General features: G+C 38.3%; 1 protein-coding gene across 6 annotated transcripts in view; it reads left to right on the top strand.

The window, feature by feature from the left end:
* Positions 1-27,942, top strand: part of add3a (adducin 3 (gamma) a) — a 158,035-nt gene that overhangs the window by 57,671 nt on the left and 72,422 nt on the right. The window contains exon 1 of one of the 6 annotated variants that reach the window (XM_047364337.1): positions 15,330-15,378. The exons of the other annotated variants lie outside the window; for them this stretch is intronic. The gene's annotated coding sequence lies outside the window, so the exon portion shown is untranslated. Of the gene's footprint in view, positions 1-15,329; positions 15,379-27,942 lie in introns of those variants that run through there. 6 annotated transcript variants of the gene reach the window in all.

Consider the following 27,942-nt stretch of genomic DNA (forward strand, 5'->3'; position numbering starts at 1 on the left):
AATGTAGAAAAAATATGTGAATAGTGAAAGTACTTAATAATGAAGAGAAATAAACTGATGCACAATGGTTGATTACATGGGTTCAACATGGTTCGTTTATGGAGGTAGACTAGGACAAAATGTATGAAACGCCAAAGAGTTTTTTGTTTTACCTTCCCACGCTCCTGCTTTAACAATGCAACAAATTGAAGTTAGAGTTGGATTTTTATATAAAACAAGTTAAACAGAACACTACACTCTGTCTCTGTCCTGTATGCAGTGTTTCTCCCAAAACTACTTTCAGGTCTTTTATGTGAAAGAATGGAGGAACTTTTATGCTTTGCAAAAAATTCTTACTAGTGAGCGCATGATAAAATCAATAAATAGCTTAAGTACAATGAATAAATAAGCTAAGACTGGGCTAAAAAATATGAATCATAAGTATTAAAAATCAAGCTAAGTAACTTTTTTTGTGCACCTCTGTCCCTGCTACCTTTAACCAAGCTTCCCCTGGTCTGCCTCCATAAAACCTTCTCCTCTCTGCTTCCTCTTTGTTCCTCAGCTGTGAAGAAAAAGGCTGTTTTTTAACAAATCTCTCCAACATCACTGCTTTCTTGTACTCTTCCAAGGTTTATTCATGCCCGCTAGCTAACAGTATGCTTAGTAACACTTTGAAAGGCACCAAAAGTGTGTATTAAGGACTTTAAGCTGCAAACATCCTTGAGTTTTGTACTCATGAGTTATATGCTGTAACATATGCAGCACTTGATACCCTGGATGCTTGATAACTTGGATGTAAGTGAGAGTTAATCCAGGCTGCTAATTTGGTCATAGGATATATATTTAGATTTTAAATACAGCTGCAAAGGCAGGATATAGACAAAAAGTATATTAGCAAAGAAAATAGTTATTGCTGAAAAACCACTGAGAAAACATCTGTAATTTTATCTCAAACTCTGGGATATTTGCCTACATTCCTTTTAAGCTCTACATTTATCATGTTTTTTTAGCTGTATTTATTGAGTTGAATCTCTGGGACTGTCATTAGACCAGATAAGCTCTTTAAATGGAGGAATTTTTCAACCTTTTTAAGTCAGCCAGCATTTGATTATGCATGGCTTTGGTTCTGCTGTGTCACTCAGCATCAAAGAGATGTCTTTCCTGTTCCACTCTCGCTGCGGTTAGCAGAAAAAAAGGGAGCAAAGTGTTTGAAAGGTGTTTTATGAGCATTTTTTATGTTTAACAGCTCATTGACTTTTACTAGAATTTATTTCAAATCCCCTAAATGAGTAAATTTTTTAATCCTTCAAGTTACAGCGTTCAGTAAACAAGGAGCTTCTGAGACAAACAGCAATGAACAGTTAAGGTCCATTTAAATGATTTAAGCCCGTATTCTTAGAGGGAAATATCTGGTTTTGATCAATTTTAGGCTTGCTTTACACTGTTTAATTAATGCAAAAATCTGCCTAAATTCAATTAATAACGGGTTAATGAACTTTAACGTGTGATATAAAGTGTGATTTAAGCAAAAAAAAGTTACACAATAACATTCATTTACAGTACCATGCAAAAGTATTCATACTCATAGAATTGTTTTTCACATTTTGTTATTTAAAACCACAAACTTCATTGTATCTTTTGGATATATGATCATTTCTTTGCACCTGCTAAAAGGCATCCCCAAAGCTTGAGGCTGCCACCACCATGTTTTATTGTGGGGTTAATGTGTTCACTCTTATGTGCAGAGTTAGTTTGAAGCTTCATCCAAATGTTTGCTGTGTCACCTTCATGGCTTATGGCAAACTGCAAACATGAGTTATTATGGCTTCATTTCAACATTGTTTTTCGTATTAGCCAGATCTGTGGAGAGCACAACTGATATTTGGCCTATAAACAGTGTCGATATCTGCAGCTCCTTTAGAGTTGCCATTGGCCTCTTGGCTGCTTTTTTGATTAAGGCTCTCCATGCCTGTTAAGGTGAATGGCCATATCTTGGTAGGCTTGCCGTTGTGTGAAACTCTTTCCATTTTTCACGATTTACTAAAGAGAGCTCTGTGAGATGTTTAAAGTTTGGGACACTTTTATAGCGGAACAAGGCTTTAAAGCTCTCCACAACTTTATTATCGACCTGTCTGCTATGTTTCTTGATCTTCATGAAGCTGTTTGTTCACTAATATCATCAGACAAACATCTCAAGGCTTCACACAACAACTGGAAGTATACTAAGATTATTTAAACATGTGAGCTGTAATTACTAATTAGGTGACTGTTTTTTTAACAAGATTTTTTTGCAGCAGCAGCAGCACTAGTGGCCTTTTTTTATTTTTCCAAAGTAGGCAGACAGAAAGTTGGGTGAAGAGACAGGGAAGATATGCAGAACAGGTCTCCAGGGTCGGGACTCCAACCCTGGACGGCTGCGCAGAGGACTGAAGCCTCCGTATATGGGCCGCGCACTCTACCGCTACACCGTGCACCGCACCTTAATTAGGTGACTGGTTAATTGGTTACCTAGGGGTACTGTAGTCTATGTCATATTTTTGGATTTTTATTAAAAAACCTGTATTTGTGAAAAAAAAGTGTCATTGTTTTGCCACATCACACTTGCACTACTTTTGGTTGGTCTGTCACAGTACTTGGAGACATTGGCGGTTGTGGTTGTAAAACAGAGAAAAAAGTAAAACCAAGTATGAATGCCTTTGCAAGGCACTACCTAGACAAATTACAAATTACAATCATATCCTTGGGATCAACCACAATTTCCCCCCAAACCAGTAATGCCATCAGTCAGCATAAGAGCTTTTGTCTCCTGTCAGATATTAACTCTGATTTATATAGTTTCTTTATAGTATCTCCTTTCCTACTTAACTGAAGCCTGGAAGTCATTTATGAAGTCAGAATTGGGGTTTATCCTGTCCAGAAGAGATAAATAAGTAGACATCAGTGGGTAGACACTTCAGTTTGACGTCGCAGTCCCATCAAGGGAATTACATCAGAGTGGTGGAGAAGAGCTCATCGCTGAAACATCTGTGGTTGATGTTTGGCTTAAACCAAACCTAGTTACTAAAGTGGAGAAAATTTCCACCACTGCCAGAGTTTTTTTTAAAGGGACATCACACTAAAACATGAAAGCAAAACAGCTGGAAGGAAAATAAATGAAGTATGAACACATGGTTCACATTTATTCACTTTGTTGTCTGCAAAGTTTTCTGGGATATGTTTGGCATCTTTTCTTAAATATCCACATCTGATTTCCAACATCGATCCTCATTCCCCTCCTATTGGGTCCTTTGGGTATTCCGTTTTCGTTATGCTTTTGCCTCTTTTTTTATTACGAAAAACTAGTGGTTGAGGTCTCATTTATCCCATCATCACAGTTAATCAGCTGAGCCGTCTGCTACAGGAAGAAATATCAACATTATAAAGGGTACCTAAAACTGAAAGGAAGAGGTGTGATATTGGTATATTAGAAAGACCCACAGGAAAAGGCTAACGTTTAAAGCTGCTGTTTTTTTTATATTCTGCTTGGCCAAAATATGTATACTCTCAATAATGTTATTTCCCCTCTTTAAGGGCCTATTGTGGTTTGATGTTGTTTTGATTTTAGTTTGCAAAGTCTCAGTTTTTAATCATATGCAGACTGGAGTTGGTTATAATGCTTTTCTGACTCCAATTAGTCTAAATCAGGTTGAATGTTGTACTTTGTTTTAGCTTCAGTTAATAGTTGTTTTCTTAATCCAACAAATGCTCTTGTATTTACTACTGAATATTATTGTTTTTTCCGTTACATTTTCTATTAGATTTTAGACATTTCGATGATCTCTGATGTCAACCATGTTTTTGTCTTCCAATACAATTCAATTCAGTTTTTAATATAGCGTAAATTCACAACCTAAGTTTCCTCAAGGCAAAAACAGTAAATTGAATCCAATCATAAGGACAGATTGCAGATGGCATACAGTTCATTCTTTCCAGGCAAGCATTTAGCAACTAACTGGAGCTTTAATATGTGGAATAAATGATAAAATGGTCAGAAAGCTCTTTAATATACCAAGAAAATCACTCAAATCACTCAGTAACTGCAATTTAACAATCCTTTTCACCGATAATTCTGTTTATTAATGATCAGTAGAGTTGATTTTACGCTGTGTACCTGTGAGATTATAAAATCAAACCAAACACCTAAAAAAAAAAAACAGAGATGTTGTTTAAACTGTTTTTATTTGCGATTTGAAGCATTAGCACAGCAGGGGCTCTGCATCCCATCACTATAACTTTAATATATTTCAGCTCCCTTGTTTGTTTTCTGTGTTGTAATGCTGAAATATCTCCAGAGAAGGCCACTGTAAGCATCCGAATGTCCAATAGTAGCAGGCTTTCATAATGAGCTCTGGCCCCATATGATTAAGCTCTGCCCATGCAATTATTCGTCAGGAAGACAAACAGAGATGCACAATATATCTGCATTAAGATCGGTATTCGCTGATGTTAACATATCGGTATTAGTCCCATAAGTACAGGTGGCTGATATTAACAACCATTGTTTATTTTCATCTTGTTTTGGTTTGTGTGTGTGTTTTTGGAGGGGAGGTGGCTGGCCATGTGGTATTTGTTTGGCCAAGAGATGCAGTGCAGGATTGTGGATTGTTTACACTACATGTCGACAACAGATAGAGAAAAATCTAAACAAATTAGTCCATAAATCCAGTTGAGTGTCATGAAGTAGAACTGTACAGGAAATATGAACACATTAAGAAAAAGATGTGCAAAAAGACAAAGAAAACCAAGGAACCATCTAAAATCTGTCAGAATTTAGAAAGCATTCTTACTGCTGTGCAAATCAACATTAGCTGGTTTAATATTAACTGACGACCTTCTTGAAGGCCATCAGAGTACTTCAGTTGATAAAGGCAAAGAGACCTTAAAAAAGACTTGCTGGTGCAAAACATACAGGTCCTTCTCAAAATATTAGCATATTGTGATAAAGTTCATTATTTTTCATAATGTCATGATGAAAATTTAACATTCATATATTTTAGATTCATTACACACTAACTGAAATATTTCAGGTCTTTTATTGTCTTAATACGGATGATTTTGGCATACAGCTCATGAAAACCCAAAATTCCTATCACAAAATTAGCATATCATTAAAAGGGTCTCTAAACGAGCTATGAACCTAATCATCTGAATCAACGAGTTAACTCTAAACACCTGCAAAAGATTCCTGAGGCCTTTAAAACTCCCAGCCTGGTTCATCACTCAAAACCCCAATCCTGGGTAAGACTGCCGACCTGACTGCTGTCCAGAAGGCCACTATTGACACCCTCAAGCAAGAGGGTAAGACACAGAAAGACATTTCTGAACGAATAGGCTGTTCCCAGAGTGCTGTATCAAGGCACCTCAGTGGGAAGTCTGTGGGAAGGAAAAAGTGTGGCAGAAAACGCTGCACAACGAGAAGAGGTGACCGGACCCTGAGGAAGATTGTGGAGAAGGGCCGATTCCAGACCTTGGGGGACCTGCGGAAGCAGTGCACTGAGTCTGGAGTAGAAACATCCAGAGCCACCGTGCACAGGCGTGTGCAGGAAATGGGTTACAGGTGCCGCATTCCCCAGGTCAAGCCACTTTTAAACCAGAAACAGCGGCAGAAGCGCCTGACCTGGGCTACAGAGAAGCAACACTGGACTGTTGCTCAGTGGTCCAAAGTACTTTTTTCGGATGAAAGCAAATTCTGCATGTCATTCGGAAATCAAGGTGCTAGAGTCTGGAGGAAGACTGGGGAGAAGGAAATGCCAAAATGCCAGAAGTCCAGTGTCAAGTACCCACAGTCAGTGATGGTCTGGGGTGCCGTGTCAGTTGCTGGTGTTGGTCCACTGTGTTTTATCAAGGGCAGGGTCAATGCAGCTAGCTATCAGGAGATTTTGGAGCACTTTATGCTTCCATCTGCTGAAAAGCTTTATGGAGATGAAGATTTCATTTTTCAGCACGACCTGGCACCTGCTCACAGTGCCACAACCACTGGTAAATGGTTTACTGACCATGGTATCACTGTGCTCAATTGGCCTGCCAACTCTCCTGACCTGAACCCCATAGAGAATCTGTGGGATATTGTGAAGAGAACGTTGAGAGACTCAAGACCCAACACTCTGGATGAGCTAAAGGCCGCTATCGAAGCATCCTGGGCCTCCATAAGACCTCAGCAGTGCCACAGGCTGATTGCCTCCATGCCATGCCGCATTGAAGCAGTCATTTCTGCCAAAGGATTCCCGACCAAGTATTGAGTGCATAACTGTACATGATTATTTGAAGGTTGACGTTTTTTGTATTAAAAACACTTTTCTTTTATTGGTCGGATGAAATATGCTAATTTTGTGAGATAGGAATTTTGGGTTTTCATGAGCTGTATGCCAAAATTATCCGTATTAAGACAATAAAAGACCTGAAATATTTCAGTTAGTGTGCAATGAATCTAAAATATATGAATGTTAAATTTTCATCATGACATTATGGAAAATAATTAACTTTATCACAATATGCTAATATTTTGAGAAGGACCTGTACTATTGGTAATGGTTAGAGCTAAATTTTGTCACTACCAAAAAATTGCCTCCACTTTAATAATTGTTCCTGTGTCATTCACATTTTTATATCCATATTTCAGTTGTTGATTAATTTGCTTTGATTTTTTATGAAAATGGACTACCTGGGTTGTTGCCGATATTATAAATGAGCTCTATGACAGTGGCCTAATAAGACAATGTTGTGTTTAGTACTTGTTTTACCTGCTGTATTAATAGACAGTATGAAACACTGGTTTATATACAATTTACCTTATATTTTAATATGTAAACATGCAATATCTCTTCGACTGTAAGCTTAAACCTCTAGAGTAAAAGCAAGCAAAATGTGACCCACAGTAACACAGAACCAGTAAATCCACCAAATATCTGATCCAAGAATAAAGTTGGTATTGTCCCTTTTATCAAACCCAGTCTAATCTCCATTCTTCTCCACAGCCACATGATGTCTTATCTGACATTAACAAATGTGTACCTATTTACTATATGATTTGGAGTTTAGTTACTTAATGACTGTTAAAATATTTTAATAGCATCAGTAGTTGGCTCTTTTTGATTAGAGTAAATCCGGACAATATTACAGCCAATGCTTATGATTACTTTTCAGACTTAAAGATTCGTCTTTTTAAATTTAAAGCGGTCCTCACACCCCAAATTTCTAAGTCTACAAATCATTGTGAGCCCCAAGTTAGAGGCCACAACAAAGACTCATCTTGCATGAGAGAAAATTTGGTCCAGAGAGGGAAAAGACAGAAGAAACTAAATCTGTGTGTGTGAGCTCCCTGAGTATGTGGAAAACAGAGCAAGGTATAGATTTCATGGGTCAAGGGTTACAACGTGCAGATGAACCGAAGATAATGCAGATTTAGACGTAGGGGTGGCGTGGGGGGTTGTAGGGGCGAGACACAGAAAAAAAGCAGTTCTGCATTTACAAGGGGAATAAGTTAGCAAGAAAGATTTTGAGTTTTTGTGGAAGGAGATGTTATGAATATCTGTTTTCCCCTTGTATTGTCATTTCCTCTGCAGCTGGTCCTGGGTTGAGGGGGGAAAATAAAGCTTTACTGAAGAGATCTTAAATCTAAACATTGGCCCCGCCAGTGGGCTGGGTGTTCCCCACCGCTGACACGCCTGCAATAAAACCCACTGTCTGATTTTGTAATCTGCTGCTTATGATGGCAATAAGCTGCCAGGTGGAAGTAAAATACACAGATGCAACACAAGCTTACTGTTAGAAGAATATTTCTTAAAATGTATCAGGTGTATATAGACAGACATATACATATATTATGGACTGATTTATATGTTGTTGGACAAATTGTTTGCCACTCAGTTTCATATATGTGTCTATATTTAGTCTGACAGGAGTAATTACCCTGATTTATGACCTCGCATGAGGCTCTGACAGAAACCTCAATCAACCTCCTCCTGTCTTTTCTCCAGGTCTGGTCTCTGTGGTGGGGCCTAACAACCAGGGGTCATGGCTTTATTAAAATACACTCTCAGCTGGGATTTTTTTCTGGCATTTGACCTGTTTACATGTATTACATAGATACATGTAAACAGGTCAAATATGGATAAATATGTACCATTGAAAATGCTGTATGTTAAATAACTACATGGTCCATTACCTGCAGTCTTTCATGTACAAAAAGGACTATAGTCCTTTATTCACCTTGAAAACTTTATAATAATGATAATAATAACTAGAGAGGCCCAATCAGACGTTTATGGCCTAACTCCGATCTCCTGTTATTGTTCAACTTTGACCTGCCAATAACAACTTTGGCCGAGTCAGATTTTTCCTTAGGAACTGTATTGTAAGAATATGTAATAATATTATTTTTGAAATACTTTTTTTCTAGCCATTTTGCAGTAAGCCATTAGCCATTAATTAGTCATATTAGGAGCAGATGTGACATCTCACTGCTGTGTGAGTGAGACGTTGCAGCAAAATGGGCTTTTAAGATTTTAAAACATGGACAAAATGGTTGCTGAGTTCACATATGAAACTTTCTTTATCATCTTACAATGATTAATGTGATTAGTGCAGCATTATTAAAACAATCAATCCCTGAAAGAATTTGAAAATGGCTGCCAGCATTTCCAAATCCTGCATGTCCCATTACAGATGGAGATGGAACAATCACAAAGATAAAACGTAGCAACTTTGCTGTACTCAATTCAGCCTTAATGTTATCTGGTAAAAGTGTTGCCCTCCCTCACATCCGCAAGTAAACAAAACATATCTTCACATCTCTTACAGTTACGTTTAAAGTTTTTTCTTACCTTTCTGTGCACCCTTAACTTTAAACATTTTAGTGACAGTGAAACTAACTGCGGTGACAACTTCAATATTGGGAAGAGATGTCAACTCAACCTGGTAGTGCTTACATATGGTGAGTTCACTAATTAGGAAGAAAACGAGCTTCAAGCTTTATCGATCAGGGCCGATCAAGTTTAAAATTAGTTAATTGCAGTCAGCTACGTTGTTCGCACACCGAGCTGGGTTCTACTGAACGTGTTTTACTGTTGAAAGGAGCAATTTCTTTCCACTGTCGCCACATCCATGCTCAGCATGAGAGATTGCTGTACAGTTAATCACTCCTTAACACGAGTCGCTACTTGCTCATTTAGGAGAAGTGATAGCTGCAAAGTTAATGACTTAAAGCAATCAGTGTGGTTTCCTGAGAAAAAAAAACTTTTTTACCAATTAGCATATGAAAATGAACTTGCCTGCACTGTGTTATTAACTAGGATCAAATTAGAATATATATAATTGAAGTTGAATCTGACTGCATATTTCAATTGATTTGTTGATATATTCTAATTTTAATGGGATCTTATTCTTTTGAAGTGCCTCGAGAAAGTATGTGTTGTTAATTGGCACTAAATAAATAAACTGATCCTGATGTGTTAGGTTATAGTTTTCATTTGGGTTCATGTTTTTCAGCATTTCCTTTGTAATGTTCTAATGGTCTTGCCATATTCCAGTATTTGTACCATTTAGGTTTTGCCATATAGGTTCTTTTCTTTGTGCTCATTATTGTTAGGTGTATTTCTTTAGTTCATTCTTTGGGGTTTTTCTTGTTGTTCTTTTACATTTAGATTGTTTCCTGTTAGATTTCTCCCTAGGGTTTCTTGTTCAGCTTCATAGATGTTTGTCTTTTCTTCCTTTGCTCTGCTTTCTCTCTACCCTGCCTCAGCATATATACTAACATTTCTCCTTGTTCCTCACTCGTTCCTTCCGTTTTACTGTTGTTTGGTTTGTTTCTCTGCTCCATGCCCGATTTCGCCATGTTTCCAGTTGCTCCTGCTAGTCTGCCTGATCTTGTTAGTTCTTTTCATTTTGTCTATTAAAACTCTCATCCTCACTTTAAGTTTGCTCTGCATTTACTTCTTTTACAACCCAAACATGACAGAACTGAATTATACTTTTTTCACACATTGACATTTTTATATTTGGGCATTAACGCTGTTGAAATTGGTTGTGATCTGTTTGGGAAATTACAGTAAAGCAATGCACTGCAATAATACCCAACATTATTAACCTCCCTTAAATTTTACCAACACGTTTCTTCTGAGCCAAAGTAATATTAACATTTTGGAGCAAATGAGCCAGAGTACGGACATTAATCTGATACAGAATCTGTGGAGGCAGCTGAGGATTAGGGTGATAGTAAGGAGACCTTCCAACCGACTTCGAGCTCATTACCAAAGATAATTTATCAAAATATTAGTGGAAATGCAAATAGCTGGTCAGCAATTACAAGAAGGGTTTGACTGCTGTAATGTTAATAAATATTTTTCTATTGCTTATTGAATAAGTTACATCATACTATTTTTTAATATAAATGCAAAAAGATGAATCAATTTTTTCAAAGCTGAAACTCTTTTTACATTGTTTTATGATCTTTTGAGAGATACCTGTATGAAGCAAACTTAATTGAGTAACAATAATTTTACATCTAGGTCTAACAGGAGTATGATTAATGTTGGGCTTAACTGTATAGGGTTCCTATTTAAAACCTGCTAGTTATACAGGCAAGTTTCTTTATGCACATGTGAAAGAAATCGTTCATTATTATGATCCAGCTGATGTATCTTTTATCAGATCAACATTTTTTATATTGGAAAATTTTACTCATATGTAAAAAAGTAACACTAGACACGTATTTTTTTGTTCTTTATTTCCAGTTTAAACTTTTGCCCTCTATTTCAATTGATAGTTTTGTCCATTTGGCATCTCACGTAGAAAGCTAGAAAGCTGCTCAGCGCTTCAAAGGACACATCTTGGCTCGGGTTCACAAAGCTCGTCATGAGTGGCGCTGAACCGCCTCATTCGGAGTCCACTGCTTCCCTCGTGCTGCCTGGAGTTTGGCAGGTAACGAAGCCAGAGACATGGAAGTCATTAAAATTCTTTAGGAACATGTGGACACTTGTTTATTTTTCCACCCACGTGGAAGGGTGGACAGCTGCCAGGAGACTGCTCTGTCCTTCGCTCAACAAGAAAGTGTGAGTCCTGAGGAGGACCAAGGAGGTGAAAGATGGATTTACTGAATGGGGGGAAGAGTGAGTGATTGAAGCTGTGGAAACAGTGATGGAACGTGGGATAGTGGAAGAGGGGAAAGGTGATAGGGACGGATGCATCGAGAGAGGGAGGGAGTTAGGGGCGTGGGGGATTAGAGGGAGCCACTCTCTACTGAACCCCAAACAAAGATTTGGACAAATGATCGCTGAGGTTTCATTCGCCCGTACAGGATGGGGATTAGAAACGGATGGATTCACACAGACTGCAGGGAAAATAACGGAGCGTAGGGACAAAGACGGATTTAGAAAGCCAAGGGAGACCAGATCGGGATAGAAATAAGACAGCCAGAGAAAGTCAGACTTAAACAATGAAACTGTGGATTTCACTCCAAATAATTGTTTCTGCAAATTTTTTATTTCTGCTATGAGTATCTTTTAAAAAGCTGACTGGGTCATGTGATGCTTTTCTTCCCTGGAAATCCTGGATCGGTCTTTTCTGCCATTGTTGTCTGTTAAAGCCATAAGCGCTATGGGTTGTTAATAAGATTCACATGTCTCATTTTCTGTGACGAGTTATTTCCGTCGAGTGCTTTATGTTGTCCGACTCTATCCACCTACTGGCCATAAATCTGCAGCGGTTTCCTTATAAACTTGGAAATATCCCTCTGTGCTCATTTTTAAACAGCAGATTTGAGATGGGCCTGCTGTGAAGGAGAGAGGGGTTTGTGATTGGTTAAACAGAGAGGGGGACATGAAAGCCTTACTGGTGCAGAGCGTGAACCCAGAGGACTCACAACTATGTTCTGCTGTGATCTAAGAGCTAAAGTGACAGGCCTGTGTGTTCCATCAGACAGCCAATAAATCAGCTCAAATCACAGCCTTTTTTTCTGCCCAGAGATGATACTCTAACAAGCCAGTTGCTCTTTTCTATCTGCACATTTTCTTGTGTCATAAACAAAGAAAACCTACGAGGAGATTTAAAGGACATTGTGGGAGCAAAGGGGTCAGTGTGCTCCTGTCAGTTAAGGAAAATTAACCCAGAGAGTGGAAATAAAAGGAGTTGGGAATGTCCTGGTGCATACCTGTGGTATCACCATACAAAGCTAAAAGACATATATCTACATTATCTCTCCCACTGTCGGTACCTCCAGGAGACAGGAGGCTTACATACCAGTCTGTTTTCCTGTGCATGATTATGCCTATTTCAAAATGACTGCAGCATGGAGCCTCAAAGTGATCCTCGCCTTTTCCAGACAAATTGGTGGACAATCAGCATGAAACCCGAGTCTAATGTACCAACAATCCAGAGTCCTCTGCTATGGTTAAACCCAAAATGATTCATCCCCTTGGCAAGGGATGGGCAAAATGGACTTAAAATTTAATTGCAAACTTTTGTTAAATTTATTGTGTTGAAAATAGAAGTGATTATAAAATGTATTTGAGAATTCAGTATAGTCTTTTTGGCAATACACCTGTCAATGCAGATAGTCAACACCTCACAAACATGAATACTCCTCTAAGAGTAAAACTTACTCAATTGTACACCACTTCATTACATCAGTAGTGGAAGTAGTGCAGATTTATCACCAATGAATCTCACAATATGTTCCTTAACCTATATGTTCAAAATAGTTATATAATCACCCTTAACAGAAGCAACGATGGACAAAAAAAACCTCAAACAGCAAAATTAATGATTTCAACTAAGCTGTCAGTTTTTGGGGGTCTGCAGACATAATTAATTACAGCTTACCTTTATCATGATAAATCAAAGTTCTCATTACGATGTATATTTTTGAGCAATAGTGTGGAAAAAGACTATGATTCCCCATTCTTATCCTGGTGGTTTAAGATACAAACTAATCTTTGTGTGTCTTCTGATGGAAATAATGTTTTAGAGTGACCCAGCCAGAGTCCTAACTTGAATCTAACAGAAAATATGTGGAGGGAGCTAACGTTTAGGGCAATGTCAGGGAAACTTTCCAAACTGAAAGACCTGGAGTTCATGACCAAAGATAAATCATCAAAGGAACAGTGGAAACATGCAAAAAGCTGGATAGCAATTAAAAAGGGTTTCATTACTGTCATGTCAATAAAGGGTTTTCCACTGATTACTGGAAAAGGTATAAATGACACAGGAAAGGTATACACCTGACATGCTATTATTTTTTATTAAATTGTAAATAGAAATAGATACTTTTTTCTTCAAATTTCCTGTTAGAAACAAACTTCTTGGTTGAACAAAACAATATTTTAAATATAAATGTGCACAGAAACTAACTTTAGAATTTAATATGCTTATCTATAGCCTCTTTCACAAGATAGTTCTGCTCTATTGATTTTTCATAAATCATATAAATCAGCAATACAACAGACAATGTCCTGTGAGCTTTTAAAATCAAGCTAACATTTCAAAACTAAAGGAGGCTTGGAATAGCACTAAGCGGGGTCCTTAAAGAGAATCACATGGCATGCATGGCATGTGATGCCTTCTGAGTCTCTATTTACAAGCATAACCGCTACAAGAAAGACTACCCTATTGGCTCAAGCCCAATGATCTAATTTTTCTTTGCCATCTCAAGGTACCTCCCTATGTTAATTAGTGGCAAGAAATGGGTTACACACCAATTTGTCAAGTAATTCAGGGCTGTGACCTTCACGCATTTATGCGTAACCATGGCAGGTTGACTTCAGGCCAACATCCCGCCTCGTTCCAATCAGAAAACAGAAATGAAGAAAAGCCATCTCTGTCTTGGCTTTAGGTGTTTTGCGAAAGAGGTTACTGTCTAAAGTCATCGCTTGAAGTCACCATTGCAGACAATTAAAAGAAAACCTTCAGTTTGCACTATGGTCTGTTTGGTTCAGTCCAATTTAGGGTTTTTATGTACTGCCAACTAACAGCAAATGTCATCTAGCCACTTTTACAAGACATAAAATCATGTTTAATTATATAGAACCTATTTATGTCTAAATTCAGTCAGTCCAGTTCATTTCAATACAATATCACATTGTCAGGTTTAGATCCAGACACTGTCTAATTTAATTCAATTTTTAACACAACACAGTCACATCTAGTTGATCACTGAATGGCATTTAATTAAAAAGGTATCTAAAGAAGCCCAGCTGATTTTATCGAGCTGTTGACTTTGCAGCAACCCCAGTTTTCATCCTAACAAAGCATTTGGTGACAGTGGGGAGGAACCATTCGCCTTAACATGAAGAAACCTCCAGCAGATCTAACCTCAGTATAAGCAGCAATCTGTCACAACCAACCAGGGGTTGAGATGACAAGAAAAAGACACAGCTAAACACAGAAACATGAAGCCAGTTGTAGTTTTTATGGGAAAAAAGTACTAGAGAGTAAATATATGCAGCAATACTTTTTTATTATTGGCTTAGTCCAGGATAGAAACACAGCTGAACACTGAGCCACTGGTATTTTCTATGTAACCGTTAGTCTCTTCCAGAAGACACTTTCAAGCCACGGTCAGGATATGTTCGGGACGTGTTGGTGAGTGTTAAGAAAGGCCGACAGGTTGAGGTTGAAACATCGCTGCTATGCCTCTGTGCAAGTAGATGTGAAGTTTGTGCAGCCAACAAAGATCAATGATAACATCACTGCTTCCATGATGTTGGCTTCTCTTAGTAAAGCACTCCTCGTCACAAAGTTGGCTGCCCTAAATGGTTTACTTGTGAAAGGTAGGGGTGGCGTAAAGAAGGATTTGTCTTTCACAATTATTTGACATATTGTGAAACCATCGTGTGAAAAGACCTATTGTTGACAGTAATAGATGTGTTGCAACATTGAGGCAATGTTTTTTGTGCCCTGAAATGAACTAATTTGGAGTGAATTGTTCAACTTTTAAAAATATTAGAGAAACAAGTTATTTCCACTGTAGAGAATTAATGCGGAAATCACATGGGAAACGTTTGTCTCTTAACTCTAAAATTTGTATTTTTCGATTTTTATGAATTTCCTGCATTTATTTTAGACTGCGGGTATAAGTTTGATATTCATTTGTCTTTAAAGAGAACATTGAATAGCTCTTAGGCAGAGGTTGGGGTAACATAAGCTCAGCTCACTTGTCCTGCTAATTCAGTGACATACTATGATTCCAGGTAGCCATTAGCTGGCAAGATTTCTTTGTTTTTCCAAATTAATGTCTGAGTAATCCTGATTGCAGGAAAACGATCAGACATGTAAGTTTGAAGGTTTTAAAGATAATCCTTTCTGCTTTATGTGTTAAGGCTTGCGAGATATAGGACCCCAGAATGCAGACGAGCAGGCAGCGTGATGGTAAGTGCAAAAGGTTTAATAACAAAAACTCACTCACAGCAGGAGGCAGGAACAAAACAACGGGCAGGCGAGACAGGCATGGCATGATCAAAAAACAAGACTTGGTTTGAGAACAAGACATGATCTGAGAAATGTTTCCCCCCCATGACTAACTTAACAGGTGTGTATATATGGAGTGAAAACCAGGTGGAGCAAGGAGACAGATCAACTTTGAACAGGTGGACCGAATAAACTAATTGACAGACAGAACAAAACGTGGCTGTGGCAAAAACAGAGACTGTAATATACAAACAAAACCAAACTTGACAAAACATGAACAAGACTAAAAAATGACCAGAAAAATAATAAACAGAAGCATGATTCAAAACTTGAGCAGTGAAAAACATAAGGAAAAAACCCATAACCAAAAACCAAACAACCCCAAATCATAACATTATGATGCACCATCAGTGGTGTAATCCTATCTTTACTGCTGCTTTGTTGCTCTTGTTCTGCCTTTTAAAGTTTTATCTTTTCCCCATCAGCTGTGTCCTTATAAGAGCTATTCAAATTTAAACTGACAGTGACACATGCAGTGGCCAGACAGGCATCCTGTGAATTCACTACGTAGAACCTAAAGATTCTGATGTCAAGATATCAAGACGGAGAAGCTGAGTGAATGCAGAGAGTAAGCACAAACATGCTGCCAAACCTCCAGCTGCTTCAACAGCTTAGCTTTGAACTCAATATCTTCAGACACATATCTGCCAAAAGGTCAGTTGGAGATTCATGCATTATGAAAGTCCTTAGTAAAATACTATCGTTACGTGGTATTTATTTGTGAAACTTTTACCATCAATTTATTGCTATCTATATTTTTCTCAGTCTTCTTAAGCAAAGTTAATAAATAGCTGAAAAATTTAGAATGAGTAAATATGCTGATTGTGCAGAATATATCTGGTTGTATGATAAGTTCATTTTAGCTGGTTAATGAGTCAGGCTAGCTAGTCAGATAACTAGTCTGCTGTCAGCTGCTTAACAGCCATGTCGATTGCGGCTTACCAGCTGGTTGTGAAACTAGTTACCTTGATAGGAATGATGGGTGGTGCTACTTTACTTTGCATGTCATGACTGCATGGGTTTCTCAAATGAAAATATTTGCAAACAGTTGAATTCTTGGAAGTGAAGGAACGTTGTAGGAGCCTTCTTTCAGCCACCTGACTGGCAGTGTGTAGCAACAGATTGGGAGAGGGGTTGTCTTGTGTTGCAATGCTCCCTACAGCTGGACAGCATTTTCTCTGGCATTAAAAGCACCCTAAGAAAATATGAATGGTGTGAAGGGAAATTCCAGCAGTTTCCAAACTTTTTAAGATTGGTATACCTTGACACCAGAAACAGACCCATGCCTAATCTATAAATGTCCTGCTTTTAATATCCTCCAGATCAGAAATATATATTTTTTAACAAACACTACAATTTTCTAAATGTCCATGGTGGAGCCAATTCCTTTAAAAGCAGCACATTTCTTTGTATTTCTTTGGAAAATGACGGGAAACTTCCCGTAGAACTCAGCTGCTGCGGATGTTACAAGGTTCATCCACCAGTTTTCCTTCCTGGTTGCATCATTTGGTCTTGGTCTTCACTGTGAGTCATGTACCACACGGTTTGTCAGGAACAAGAGTCAGAAAGAAAAACACAGCATTTCCTTTGACATCCTTTAAACTCTTTCTGATAAAGACAGATTGTAGTTTGCACAGATTGGTGTATTTATGGGATTGTTACTGGGAATAGTGTTTAAGGGAAACAGATGGATCTACTTGTTCGAACAATGAAAAAAGCAAATTTTCATTCATAACTTTAATAACCTCAAAAGTTATTTATAGTGCCTTGCAAAAATATTCCTTTTCCCAAACATTTATTTGTGTATTTTGTGTGATATGCAACACAAAGTAGCACAACTTTTGTTTGGAAGAAAAATGATTCATACATGGTTTTCAAAACCCTTTATCAATAAAAATCAAACAAATGTGGTGTCCATTTGCATTCAGCTGCCTTTGCTCTTATACCGATCATCAGTAAATAGAGTCCACCTACCTGTAATTAAATCTAATTATAAATGCAGTTCTATGAAGGACTCGTCAGAGAAAATTTGTAACAGCACCATGAAGACCAGGAAACGCAACAAAGATTTTTAAAATAGGGTTATGGAGAAATATCTAAAGCTTTGAATATCTAGCAGAGATTTATCTCAGAAAGTGTGGTTCAATCCATTTTCTGAAAAGGAAAGAGGTTGCCACAATTGCAGTCCTACCAAGGATGGCATTACTCAGTTCAGGGTGAAGAATATGTTAACATGTCAGCTTTTAGTTGTGCGATGCACAAATCTGGACCATAAGGACGACAGTTGAAAAGAAAGGTATTGTTGAAATTAAACTGATTAAAGTCTGTTGTTGAAGAAACTGCAAACACTTTTATCCATGAAAAGGTTTCCTTTTCCTTCCACTTTACAGTTATGCATTATTTTGTGTTGGTCTATCACATAAAATCCCAATAGAGTTCATTAAAGTTTGTGGTTGTAATGAAACTGAATGTGAAAAAGTACAGCAGGTTCGAATACTTTTACAATACACTGTATTCATTCGTGTTTTTTCATAATTCAACTATTCTCATTTTTAAAACCTACCTAAAGTAGTTGAATTTGGTGTTGTCCTGTCATCAGCTTTTCTGTTTTCTGTGCCCTAGAAACACAACTCTAAAAGTAAAAACATCATATGAAAATGCTTGAGGCCTCATGTGATAGTAGGAAGATTGTAATTTTCCTCTCTTTAGAAGGACATTTTTGCTTTCACCATCAGAAATTGTGAACAATGTTTCTTCTTTAAGCATAAAGAAGAGATAGACATAACCGGGAGTGGAAATACATTTAAAAAGAGTGTAACAGATATAAGGTTTTCAGGCCCAGTATTATTCTCCATTTTTGGTGAATTGATCTTAGGAATTGTTATTGCCCACTGAAGCCTCGGTTAGTATTTCAGTCCCGATAAATGCCTTAATTTATGTTCTTGTTGGGTTTAATCTGAGGAAAACACAGGCACTACCTTTATTGATAGAATGACTGAATGGATGGTATGTATCAGTCAGGCCGAGATATTCTAATGCATCATGCAAATTAGTTCATAGTCAATTTCAGCAGAAACCTCTGACTTCTGGTCAAGATCCATTGCCCCCCTGGACCACACAGGAAGTTTCTTTCTAACACACACAAACACAAGACTCTGTGACTGTAAGAGAAAGGAGGGGAGAGACACCAAAGCACTGGGGACTGCACATGTGGGCTTCCAGAAAATTACTGCGATAAGGAGACAGAGAAAGAAAAGGATGAATAGAAATAATTACCCTAACAGCAAATTGGGAAAATTAGACCAGGAAGATTGAGTCACAGACCTTTAACATCTGGCCTTCTCAAAGTAAACATGATAAAATAGGTGGAAAAATGACTATAAACTTTTAATTTATCCTCCATTCATTTTTATGTAATTTCAGGCATAAGATGAAATTAAGTTATGACCTCAAAGATTTTCATATTTGATTTTACTCAGTTCAAGATTTCCAAAAAAATCAGTACTCAAGATTGTTAAGGAATTATAGTCATTTCTGCATTTTGTTTTAGACAAGAGAACAACGGTGTATCAGCTCATGAGAAGACAAAGAACAGCCCCCGAGGCCAGTCCTCCAAGGTTCCTGAACTTTTGAGTGTCACCAGCATAATTTCTGACACTTTCTTTTCTGAGATGAGTGCTTTGTGAATTTGTGTTGAAAACCCAGAGGCTCAAATCTGACAGGCCCGGAAACATGGAGGGATAAACTGAATTATACAAACAATCCACTCCTTAGGCCCTTGTTCCCTCAGACAGCTTTTTAGGGATCACTCAGATAAGATAGACAGTGGTTACAGCACATGAAACGACTGATAAAGACCATCCATGTGCACTTTAATGCAGATTTTCCTAAAATACTAATTTATAAAGACTCAAGCTTTTTTATTATATAGGACAATAAAAGTTACTGTTAGCTTCTCTAATATCTGTCCATGTGCAGTACACTGATATTAAGCAGGGCTGTGAGATCTGGTCTTAGAAGTATTTTTGTTTACAAACTTAATATTCAAGCACAACCACTCACACATAATATCATAATTAACAGTGTTTTACACTATCAGTCATTTTCTATACCGCTTATTCCATAGAGGGTCGCGGGGAAGCTGGTGCCTATCTCCAGCAGTCTATGGGGGGGAGGCGCGGTACACCCTGGACAGGTCACCAGTCCATCGCAGGGCAACACACAAACAACCATGCACACACTCATTCACATACCTAAGGGCAATTTGGAGAAACCAATTAAACTAACAGTCATGCTTTGGACTGTGGGAGGACGCAGGAGTACCCAGAGAGAACCCACGGGGAGAACATGCAAACTCCATGCAGAAAGACCACCGGGCGGGAGTCGAACCCAGGACCGTCTTGCTGCAAGGCAACTGCGCCACCGTGCAGCCCCCGTTTTACACTGTTTACATTCAAATACAGTAATGAAACCACCTCACCTTTATAGAAATATTAAAGAAACATGTTAATGCTTCTTTGGGATATGCAGCCTAGGCTTGCTTTAATTAATAAAATAACGATTTTAATCCAGTTTCAGATAGTAACAACTCTAAAATAGTCAAATGTAGAACAGCAGATTGTAATCCTGACCCAAGCTCCCTCGTTCTCATCTCTTCTGTTCCTCTTATGGTTATTCTTATTATTTTGAACACCTACATACAAAACGGTTCATGTTGCAGAAAAATATAACATTGCACATTCAGGGCAGTCATTTACATGGATTTTGGAGTGACTTTGTATACCTTATATGCGACACAGGGCTTTCTGAGTGAACACCAAGGTTCATGTGAATTTCATTAAAGTTTGTTAAAGCTAGACCTTTTCATGAAGTTTATAGACTTTATAAAAGTCATAAAATGTAAACATTGTGGTCGAATCATTGTTTATAGTTTTTTTTTTTTGCTGGTTTGGACGCTGGTGTTGAAATGCACATCAGAAATAGTCAAAGGAATAAAATTTCTGTGAAATTAAAGGCTTTTTCCAGGAGCCAGAGACCTTTTCCAGGGCCTTTATCTAGCCCCCACCCTGAGGATATGGCTAAAGACAGTCTACTAGGATAGAAACTTACCCCAGAAAATGTGGACAGGACACATGATGGGAAAAAGTCTACTTTGACCTGAAATAGCATGTCGATTGAGTGTATTAAAATGTTTTTGTTAAAATATTTTTATTTCAAATAACCTAGAATCTTTATCTAGTCAATTTGTGCTACTTTCACACAGATATTAAAGAGTGACATTCTTTTCTTCACTGCAAACATTTCTCTGGCAACAACTAAGACACGCTTCATGTTGACAAAATGGCCAAAGTCCAAGTGGGCAAAGGTTCTTTTTTATCCATCATGACATCTAAACACCAGTGCTTTTTTAAATCTGCGGATGTGGGTGTCTTCAACCTTGATTGAACTGAGAAGTCTCTAACCTTCAATAACCAGGCTTGACTTTGATACACAGCTGTGGTTCTATTGTTAAAATGCTCCCTTGTCTGTTCCTGAAGTACGAAGCTGAATGAATATGTCTGTTGGGAGGGCAGTTTGTGTGCTCTGTTTTTGACCTGTGAGGTGGAATAACATTAGAAGCCTGTGGGAGACTGGTGGGATGAGGAAGTTTCACAATTTCTCATCCTTCTTGTGAAATAAAGACTTTCCAGTTGGCTAAACAAAGCAAATGGTTTCACATGGAAAGCTTTGAAGTTACAAAATATAAAGATGGATGTGGGATTAAGAGGGCTTCTCTTAAGTGTCTCACTGAAAAACTCTGTAGAATGAATAAACTGAAGCACATGCAGCAACACTGTCACATTTCCTTCACTGCTGCCTTCATTTGCGCTCTCACTTTCTAACTTTTATTCCTGGTTTTGCTTCTCTGTCTTCATTCTTTTCTATTTTCTGATGGGGTGGGGTCACTGCTCAAATGGACTGTTTGTTTGGAGTTTCTATAGAAACTCTTGTAAGCATTCGGTTGTTTGTGTTTTCAAATGTGTGCAAAAAGGGACTGCAGTTCTGCTTCATGCATAATGATCTCATTCAGACACAGACTCTGACATATCGTATCCGTCTGTTTCCTCGGATTGTGTAATGGATAGTCCCGAGACACATGGCACACACACACACACATACACACACACACCCACACACACTCAGATCTCCATGGCCGACACCCTCTCACTGTTTAGCCTCTTTGCCTGACCACGGACGAGTCATACAATTGTACCAGCTGCATTTGTTTCATTTGTTTCATAATTACATTTTTTTTCATTTAGGGAGAACTAGACTGGAACCACATGATGTATCTGATAAGAAAGGAGAAAATAAGCTCATGAACTCCCCATGAACTCTTGAACTTTATTGCTTTTCATGTACTTAGCTGTATATTAATGCTGTTAGAACATCTTCTCTACTCCCACTTTATGTCCTGGGATGCTGCAGCTGTTAATATCATATGTTGCGACAACATAAAGCACAGCCTGACTGTTGATGTGAGTTCATTTTAACTGATGACATCTGAAGTAGTGAGAATTTTTTTCCTTTTGAATTTAATATGCTGAGTCTTCTCTTTTCAAAGGTTTCTCTAGAATATTTATAAATATGCTCACTTAATATGCTTTACATCAAATTTAGACTGCCATACAGTCTCCAAGATCTTCAAGACTGTTGCGACTCTACTGTGCTCTTTGTATCAAGCGCATAAGTTCTTTCTTACTTACTTTCTGGGCCATCCTATTACAATATTTCTCCCAGCAGAATCACAATGTCTCCTCACCACCCTCAGAAATTCTCAACAAAATAGGAGGTTTCTGCACCTCCACCATCAGTTTCAGCCTTGTTGTGGAGGAGGAAATATCATTATTTTCATCAGCATATCAGCAGCCTGGGCAGATCCGTTCGGGGAGGTGGTATCTGTGCAGATGCAGCTCGCTGCTGTGCACTGCAGCTTTGCACAATAAATCTTACACTGCTGCAGAGCACTATAAATATTTCTTGGTAAGTACAACTAGAAGGAATCATGAACACAAAATTCAAAGACGGTTTTAAATGAGGCCTGCACAATGGCACATTTGGTAGCACTGTTGCCTTGCAGTTCTACCCTGGCCGGAAGTCCTCCGGCGGTCTTTCTGCATGGAGCTTGCATGTTCTCCCCGTGCATGCATGGGTTCTCTACGGCTACTCTTGGAACTGTGGGAGGAAGCCAAACATAACTGTTAGGTTAATTGGTCTCTCTTAATTGCCCTTAGGTTTGAATGACTGTGTGCTTGGTTGCTTGTCCTGTCTGTCTCTGTGTTGCGATGGACTGGCGACCTGTCCACAGTGTACCCTGCCTTTTGCCCGTAGACCGCTGGAGATAGGCACCAGCTCCCCAGCGAACATGTACGGAAGAAGCGGGTATAGAAAATGGATAGATGGATGGTTTTAAATGATCAGCTGATCTGAAATTTGAAGTCAAATTGTAGGGGTCACACAACAGCTATCGTAAAATAACATAAAACCTGTGAACCGCTTTTCTCCTTCTCTTTATCCCACCTCATTAACAAGTTAAATGTCAGGAACTTCTTTTTGACGTTGTGACAAACCAATTTTGCTTTTCAACTGCAGCCTGAAGAACACACAGATTCTACTGATCTCCTAGAAACCATGTGCACAAACTGGAGGAGTGAGCCCTTCTCTCCAGCTAGGACCCCTACTAAATGGACACAATGCATATGAATCTCTATGTGCTTGGGGACCTGGACATGATGAAGGCCTTTATCTGTGAACTGTTCATGTCACCTCCTTGGTCAGATTCTTTTTGTTGCAGCCAATGCAGTGGTAGGATGTAAAAATACATGATATTGCCAAATGTATTTGAAATCAATGAACTATGGTGCTACAGTCACTTCAATGGCTGCAGGTAGATGAAGTTTGGTGTGGAGAAACTTGACTGGCCTGCACAGAGTCCTGACCTCAACCTTCTTGAACACCTTTGGGATGAACTAGAGCAGAGGCTGCAATTCTTGTTTTCTCGTCTAACTATAAACACACTCCTAAACCTTGTGGAACCTTATAGATTAAGAATAGGATGTAATCAAAGTTCATGTACATGTTAAGGTAGACAAATATAGTGTATCTTGGTCCTGTTTCACCCAGTACCATGATATTTTGCCACTTTGACACTGAACCAAAATGATCTCACCATAGGAGTTTTGTACATCTGTTAAGCAGTGTGGGAATTCACAGACTCCATCGAGCATAATGGGAAGCACCCGGCATTCTTGCTCCAGCATATAACATGGCAAACAACATGAATGATTTTCTATGTTGTGTTGCAGTCTGAGTCCAAAGTAAATAGGCTTTAGTACCAGCTCTTAGTATTTCTATCGGCAGAGCAACTCACACTACTACTAAAAACCATCAATATTAGAAAAAGTTGAAATTGTACTCCAGTAGCAGGTCTTTGTCATCATTCTTGGTCTTCCTCTGGTCGGTTTTTATTATGTTGGCTGCTTCTTTAACTGTGGTTAGTTTCTGTTTTCAAATGAATTTAGAACACACATTGGCAGCTTAGTATATAGGCATGGTTGCCTTTTTTTTAAACTATGATCTGGTGATAATTGTTTATATCATTGTGAATAAACATATGTAATTACTGATCAATGGTGAGAACAGCTGGTGAGCGACGTGGGAGTGTTTAACACAGAGTCCATAAAACGTATATGTGTGAAACTAGTGATAATAAGACAACCGTTTTTGCAGTAACAACCAGATAAGCACCATAAACTGTAAATATGTTTTAAGTGACAAAATGACTTGAAACAATGCAGTTCTCTGCTGTTTTCATCTTTATTTCTTGCATTACACCGGAGGCACTAGCATCATCTCTTCCCATAGAGCTGAACCTCCTTGATGAAAACAAGCCTGTTACTGATGTGTTGTGTGACTGTGACTCTGCCTTGAAACCGTTTTCTCTATATAAAGGATAATTTCTCATCACCACCTCAGTGCACTCATTAATCGATAGATCATTGCTACTTATTACAGTTTGTTACTATAATTATCAGCTTATGACTATGCTGCTTTCACATAATAGTGCTTTCTAAAATGAAAAAATAAATCAGCGATTACTTGAAATACACATCTTTTCTACCTTTTACAAATCTTTTACAAATTTTAATTCATGATAAATACATCTCCTCATTTAGTGGTTCTCCAGAGACCTCATCTTGTCAGGCAATACACTCAGTATACTTGGCTTGCCAATGTATTTAGGACCCGTGAACTTTTTTTGTTTATCATTACGTTACAACCATAAACTTTAATGCACTATAATTGAATTTTATGAAAAGTAAGTGGTGCATAATTTTAAAGGGGATGAAGATAATGCAGTCATTTGTTATGTTTTGTTTTTTTCACAAATACTTGAAAAAAGTGTGGCATGCATCTGTTTTCAGATTCCTTTTTTGACTGAATTTTACCTTCAGGCCGCCGCTACAGAACACTGTTTACTAAAACCAGCCGCCACAGAGACGGTTTCTTCCCCCAGGCTGTTTCTCTGATGAACATTTAATAGAGTACCAGACAACTGCATACTGAAGTTGCAAATGCACCTTTGTATATATGTATATTTAAGGACGTAGAGATATATGCATAAATATATCTTATAACACATTAAACAAAAAAACCCAGAGAGCAAAGTGTACCGGAGTCACATTCCTTGTTTGTATGTACGAACTTGGCAATAAAGCTGATTCTGATTGTGTATTAAACGTTATCTTCCCATCAACTCTGACCAGCTTCCCTGTCACTGCAGAAGAGAAACATATCACGGCATGATGCTGCCACCACCATGTTTCATTCTAGAGATGATGTGTTCAGGCTGATGCGAAGGTTTAGTATTCTAACACCTGTAGTGTTTTGCATGTAGGCTAAAAGGTTTAATTTAGTCTCATCTGACCATCTTCCACATGTTTGCTGTCTCCCCTCCATGGCTTGTGGCGAACTGCAAACTCAATGTCTAATGGGTTTGTTTCAGCAATAGATTTCTTGCTATTTTTTTCCATAAGGTCAGATTTGTGGAGTGCATGATTATTAGTTGTGCCGTTGACAAATTATTCCACCTGAGATACAGATCTCTGCTGCTGCAGAGTTACCATGGACCTCTTGGCTGCTTCCCTTGCTCTCCTTGCTGACCTATCAGTTCAGGTGGATGGCCATGTCTTTGTAGGCTTAACGTTGTGCCATATTCTTTCCATTTTCAGATGATGGATAGATTTTTTTAGTTATCCATGATATATTCAAAGCCTTGAATATTGTGTTATATCATAAATGTTTTTAAATTTCTCCACAACCTAATCCAATACTTATTTGCTGTGTTCTTTGGTCTACATGAAATTGGGTGGTTCGTTGCACTGAAATTTATTTAGGGGTATCTAAGTAAAGAAGGCAAATATGCAAATGCATGCCTCAGTTTTTAGATATTTACTTGCAAAACAAATTGAAAATTATGTAACCTTTTCCTTCAACTTACAGTCCTGCCCTATTTTTTGGGCTGTCCATGCGTTTTCTCTCTTAGCCAATGGAGCTGCAGTTAGGCTCTGTTGTCCCAATAGGACATGAGTCCAGTTGCTGCCTTACATTGAGTCCCTTTCAGTGTTTCTTTCTGCAGTTGCACCTGAGACTGGCAGTTCAGAAATAGTTAATTCATCTGTTTGAAATGTAGGACAGGGCATGTTCTTGTCTTCAACTCGTTAACTTCTTTGAGTTGTTTCAGAAACGACATCCTTCCAGATGCTTCTGTAAACCTAAAATATGTTGCACGGATGGGTTTTAATTGCTACAATGTGTTTTTTGTTAGCAATGAGTCAGTCTTGATTTCGTGGCTTCAACTGATATGAAATGTTGATTATGTATGAATAAAATGACAAACAGAAGAATTTGAAATTTAAGTTTAACTCGAGCGCTGTTGCTTGGAGCGGTTGGTCAGATGGTCAAACAGACCTTTCCACTGTTGCGTCTGAAGTTGTTTTTTTGTCTGACCGCTTTGGAAACTTGACCAAACTCTACAGACCCTCTGAACACTATCAAATTTCACCAAGAAAACTGTTTGGATTTTGCTAAACTGAGATGCAGCCACTTCCTGGAACGGTGCTTGGTTGTGCATCAGAGGAGTTCTTGCTTTTATTGCAAACCAAAACTACTCAACACAAGCTGTTGATTTGAAACAGCTACTACAAAGATCTTTCTAAAGTGGAGCAAATGAGGATGTTGAACTATACTGTGGTGCTTTAATAAATCCATGTAGTTTTCACAAAATCCTTCAATGGGGCATTGATTTCAGAAACAGCTTGAAAGAAATGTCAAATGATTAACACCAAAGCTAACTCAGCATGCAGAACGTAACGGTGCCGCTCAGCAGAGGAGCAGGTCAAGTCGCTGTGGCGGCATTACATGGGAAATCTGGCACTGAAGACATACTGCAGCAGTTAGCAGCTTAGATGCCCGGGCCGGAACTGTTTTTGTTTGCGTGATTGAAGCAAACAGGGACTTTTTCAACTGTCTGCGACTCTGTCATTACCATAATTACAGGGTGATTATCCTGACCAGCCGGCAGTGTGTTTGGGTGCAGAAGGTTTATTCTCATTTCATTTGGGCTTATTAGTTTGTGATTGCTTTAAATTCTTGCTAATTGCTGAAACATGAGCCTCAAATGACTTAATAGAGTAAACAAACTTAATTTATATGATGAAATGTAGTAAAAATACATTAGTTGGACTACTGTAAAGCATTGGTGATGCATTACCATGGGCCAGGATTAGATTCTTACTGTAAACTAAATAGGTAACATGATCTAATTTATTTTACTTAAACCAGAAATGCAATAATTATAGCTGCTGCTCGCTTTTAGTAAATAAGATTACTTATTCCTAATTTCCCCTTATCTTAGGTTAATTACATCTGCACTTTCATTACACTTTTAGTTTGGCTTTATATTCATTTAAAAAAAACAGTTTTTACTATACTTTATTATCTTGTTTTATTGTTGATATTAATAGTTTTTTATAAGTTAATGGTCTGTACTTGTATAGCGCTTTATCAAGTCCCCAGAGACCCCAAAGCACTTTAGACTACAGTCATACACCCATTCATCCACACATTGACACACTGACAGTGGTAGGCTACACTGTAGACTGACGGATGTGAGGCTGCCATACAATTGGAGCCACCGAGTCCTCTGACAACCATTGCCACGGTTGCCCATTAAGTGGTTTGAATTAAATGAAGATTTTAGTTTAGATACATCCATCCACCTGCTTATCCTTGCTGGGACAAACAACTGGCAGTTGAAGCGGTCACTGGGTGAGAGGCAGGTGTGAATGTTCTTTAGGTGTGAGTGCACACATACACTCACACCTAAGGACAATTTACAGAGACCAATTAACAGTAACAGTCATG

The sequence above is a fragment of the Girardinichthys multiradiatus genome, chromosome 5 (genome assembly GCF_021462225.1).
Source record: "Girardinichthys multiradiatus isolate DD_20200921_A chromosome 5, DD_fGirMul_XY1, whole genome shotgun sequence".
Taxonomy (NCBI): Eukaryota; Metazoa; Chordata; class Actinopteri; order Cyprinodontiformes; family Goodeidae; genus Girardinichthys; species Girardinichthys multiradiatus.